General features: G+C 39.0%; 1 pseudogene; it reads left to right on the plus strand.

Moving 5' to 3' along the window:
* The first annotated feature begins 1219 nt into the window (after positions 1-1219).
* LOC103726731 lies at positions 1220-2237 on the plus strand (annotated as a pseudogene).
* The last annotated feature ends 2814 nt before the right edge of the window (positions 2238-5051 follow it).

A 5051-nucleotide genomic window follows, 5' to 3' on the forward strand; every position in this document is an offset into this window, starting at 1 on the left:
TAAGGTGTTTCTTAGCCATTTTTCTTTCTTTTTCTGAGAACTCAGTTCAGATCTATAGCCCATCATTTTATTGGGTCATTTATTTTCTTCTTTCTTTGTTGAGTTCTTCATATATTTTGGATATTAACCATATGCCATATGTGTAGCTGGTGAAGATTTCTCCTACCCAGTGGGTTTCCTCTGTCCATCCTTAGTTGTTTCTTTTGCTGTACAGAAGCTTTGTAGTTTAATGAGGTCCCACTTATTGATTGTTGACTTTAATGCCTGAGTAGATGATGTGCGATTTAGAAATTCCTTTCCTATGCCTATATCTTGTAGGGTACTACTTAACATTTTCTTCTAGCAGTTTCAGAGTTTCAGGTTTTATATTGAGGTCTTTGGTCCATTTGGAGTTGACTGTGTGCAGAGTGAAAAATAAGGGTCCAATTTCACTCTTCCTTTTTATTGCCTTAGTGTAATATCTAAACACAGTAGTTTAAAGTGTCAATAAGTACCATTCTCATACTCTGCTTCATGAATATAACTGTGAGTTATACTCTTATACACTGAAGTTTAATATTACTATAATATATGAATGATTAGAATAAGAACTTTATAGTACTCATGTAGTCAAGAAAATATATTTATGAACTGACACTCAGTTCCATAACTTACTGCTTATACAAGTCCTTTTGGATGGCACCCCTGGACCAAAAGTTTATAATCAAAATGTCCATATTAAATTATCCAAACAACAATGTTTAAATAAGTACACACTTTTGCTTTGAAGATATAAGAAAAGCCATGTGAACTCTGTGGGTATGACAGAGCACCGATCAGTTCTGATACTCATTTTCCTACTTTCCTCCCCCTGAGCACTGTCTCCAAGACTATGACAAGAAGAATCTGAATGGGAGGACTTCATCGATGAATAGTACTTATATGAAAACTTACTAGTGCAAGGGAACTGCAACAACTTCCTACTCTTTACCAAACAGAGAGTCTAAGGACATGGTCAAGACCCACCTGAGACAAATGTACAGAAATGACTATAACTCAGAGAAATTAAATAACATTAAAGTTAATAATCACTCATAGGAAACTTTCACTTTATAGTTTAATAGATCATTTAAAGAGTTGTCTAAGTGTCTCTTTGGGGAATATTCTCTGGATATATTTTTCTCTAGTATCTTAGTAAACATTCTTTAAAATACTAAGTTATAGTAGTAAAACTTTTCATAAGGCTGAAGTTAGGGAAGAAGTTATATTGATCAGATTTCTTTTAACATCTCTTCTACAACTTCTCCAAAACCTGCCAAAGATATGGAGACAGATAACTACAGCAGAAGCACCTCAGACTTCATCCTGCTGGGTCTCTCTTCCAATCCACAGATGCAGAAACCCCTCTTTGCCATCTTCCTCACCATGTACCTGGTCACCGTGGTAGGAAACGTGCTCATCATCCTGGCCAACCACACTGACTCCAAGCTACACACCCCCACGTTCTTTTTCCTCAGCAACTTGTCCTTCATGGATATCTGCTTCACAACAGTCATTGTGCCCAAGATGCTAGCGAATTTGCTGTCAGAGACAAAGACTATCTCCTATGTGGGCTGCCTAGTTCTGATGTATTTCTTCATAGCTTTAATAAACACTGACAGCTACCTTCTGGCCTCCAAGGCCATTGACTGGCTGATGGCCATCTGCAACCCTTTACACTATGATGTAGTTATGAGACCACAACAATGTCTGCTCATGCTGCTGGGTTCTTGTACCATCTCCCACCTGCATGCCCTGTTCTTTATCCTATTGATGTCTAGCCTTTCATTCTGTGCCTCCCATGTCATTAAGCACATTTTGTGTGACATACAGCCTGTGCTAAAGCTGTCCTTCTCTGACACATCCTCCAGCCAGATCGTGGTCATGACTGAGACCCTGGCTGTCATTGTGATCCCCTTCCTGTGCATCCTCTTCTCCTAACTGAAAATCGTTGTCACTGTGCTCAGAATCCCCTCTGCAGCTGGAAAGTGGAAAGCCTTCTCTACCTGTGGCTCCCACCTCACTGTAGTGGCTCTGTTCTATGGGAGTGTCATCTATGTCTATTTTAGGCCCCTGTCCATGTACTCAGTGGTGAAGGACAGGATAGCCACAGTTATGTACACAGTAGTGACTCCTATGATGAATCCTTTCATCTACAGCCTGAGGAACAAAGACGTGAAGGAGGACTGACGAAATTAAGGGACAGAATTCACTCATAGAAACATCAAAATGACGTATCATTGAGAACTGACAAAAAAATCCCTGTCTACACATTTCTATATGGTAGAAATAACAGTATTTTAATTAAAATTCAAAGAAGTAGTGAAAGGTAACATTAGACACCAGAAAGAGCATTGACCTTGGAGCAAAACTTTTCATTTCTATGAATAATCTTGACTAAATATGCATTTAACTTCAAGATGCATACTGCTAGGAATCCAGATTTCATGAAAACAACCATGTACCTGGTCACCGTGGTAGGAAACGTGCTCATCATCCTGGCCATCCACTCTGACTCCAAACTCCACACCCCCATGTACTTTTTCCTCAGCAACTTGTCCTTCATGGATATCTAAAAATGTTGGTAAATGTATAGTTCAAGATGTCTTCAAGCAACTCTCCTATCAGCATGTCCATCGTCCAAGTTGAGGTAGCAATAAATTGATCAGTGTTCAGAAGAATAAATTGCATGCTCTTGGTATGAAGTTGATAAGACGTCTTGGAATAATAAGCTGAGGTCATTCTTAAGAACAGACTGAACATTCAAGAAAGATTCAAAAGATGAAGAGATTTCAGTATCAGACCTGAATTCTGTCACTGCTAGAGGGAAAATTAGGGAGTAAAAGAAATAGACATAGGTACTTTCTGGATACAACCCTGATGCCCAGGAAATAAGGACAACAGGTGACAAATGGGTCATTATGAAATTAAAAGCTTTTGTACTGCAAAGAAAATGACTAACCAAATGAAGGATTGGCTTACAGAGTGGAAGAAAGCCTTTGCCACCTATACATCTCATGGAAGATTAGTAACTAGAATGCATAAAGAATTCAAAAAATTAAACATCAAGAAAACAAATATCCCAAACAAAAAATGGGCCATGAAATTGAACAGAGAATTCTCAAAAGAAATACAAAAGACAACATGGATGGGAGAGGGACTAAAGAAGTCCCACCCCTAGCTGGGGAGTTACTTAGCAATTGATGGCTGCTGGGGAATGGAAAGTGTCAGCTTTCTTCAGAGATATGACCCCTGATAAGTCTATGCTTATCAGGATGTCCATGCTCCAGTGATGGTCCTACACCCATGTACATACGAGCACACCTAAGTGACTCAGTGGGTTGAAAGAAGACTGTATAAGATAGAGGTGGCTCAGTGGTTAAGAGCACTTGCTGCTCTTGCAGAGGACTTTTGGTGTGTTCTAAGCACCCACATGGTGGTTTATAGCCACCTGTTACTCCAGTTCCAGGGGATACAATACTCTCTTCTACCCTCTGTGGGCACTGCTGTACAAAACACTCATAAATATAAAATTAAAAAGTTGGAAAGGAAAAAATAGTGGGAAAGATGTGGAAGGAGTTGGATGTGAGAGAGTGGAGGTATATTTGATCAAAGCTCATTATATGTATGTATGAAATTCTCTAACAATATTTTAATTAAAAAGTAAATCATTACTTTAACATTACATATATTTAGCAAAATGATAGTAGCAGGTTGTCCTCTATGCTGTGTGGTCCACCGAGTTATAGGTTCTTGGCCCTGATAACAGTATCAAGTATGAACTTAATGGCCCTTAAATCTAATTAAAGGGTGGTTGGTTACTCCCATAATACTCATGCCACTATTGCATTAATGGCTATATTTTGCCAAGCCAGCTACTGTAATTTGCAGGGTTCACAGCTGGGTAAAGTTAATGAAAGTTACCTTTCTCTACCAGTAAAATGCATATTACCTTCTAGTACTACGAAATCTAACCAACAGAGATATAGCTTCAAACTCAGTGACAGCTTGATTTCTCTGCTTGTTCTATGACTCAGGTATGTAGTATGTAGTGTCTTTAGCAAGTTCTGGTGAGAAACCAAGATCAACGGCAATAGCAAGTGTTGTCTGAGGATTTATAGGACTTCTGTGGTCAACAGCTCCAAAAGAGGGAGTCCATTCCTAGAACTGGACATTTCATTTGCTATCCTGATATACCCATAGATTAGTGAATCTCTCAACTCTCACCAAAGAATGTTCCTCTGGCAGCAGATGGTGGTTAACACAGAGACCCACAGGTGGTCAATGTGCAGAGAATAAGAGACTGCAGAATGTTCAACCCTAAATGGGACACCCACATCACAGTCTCTCCTCCCAAGACTCGGGGATCATTGTAAAAGAAGGGGTGAAAATATTTTAAGAGCCAGAGGTGGTAGATTAGTATAAGGAAACTGCATTGTCTGAATACCACAGGGTAGCTGCACATAGAAATTCACAGCACTTATGACAGCATGCACAAGACTTGTGCAAACCCAAGCCAGACAGGATTCCAGCATGGATGGATAAGGTGGGCAGTAAGCCCCAACTGAGGAGCTCTTGGCAATTGATGGATTTGGGGAGAGATAGAGTCAGTTTTCCTTATTGGCCTGATGCCTGGTTTGTCACCAGACTCCAAGGCATGGATCTATATCCAGGAGCACTTGGGAGGCAAGGATTGAAATCAACAGGCCTTTAAAAATATTTAAAAATCAATAAATAAAAAGAAAGGGACAGACAATAATGGAGGACATGAAATTGGGGACATGTCATGGAGAGGGGTTGGAAAGGGGTTGGAGAGTAGGAGAGGTATGAATATTATCAAAATGTATGAAATTCTGGAGTCAGTTTTGTTTTTTTTTAATTTTTAAAAATGATTTATTTAATAACAACATACTTAGAAGAAGCATATCATTACAACACAATTGACATATTCAATAACGGTTTCCTGAGGTAGGATGCATCATTTTCAAAATTGGCTGTAAATTTTTAGGTTTACAGTTGAATTAATATAATTA

The sequence above is a fragment of the Nannospalax galili genome, unplaced genomic scaffold, assembly GCF_000622305.1.
Source record: "Nannospalax galili isolate Female #2095 unplaced genomic scaffold, S.galili_v1.0 scaffold290, whole genome shotgun sequence".
NCBI lineage: Eukaryota > Metazoa > Chordata > Mammalia > Rodentia > Spalacidae > Nannospalax > Nannospalax galili.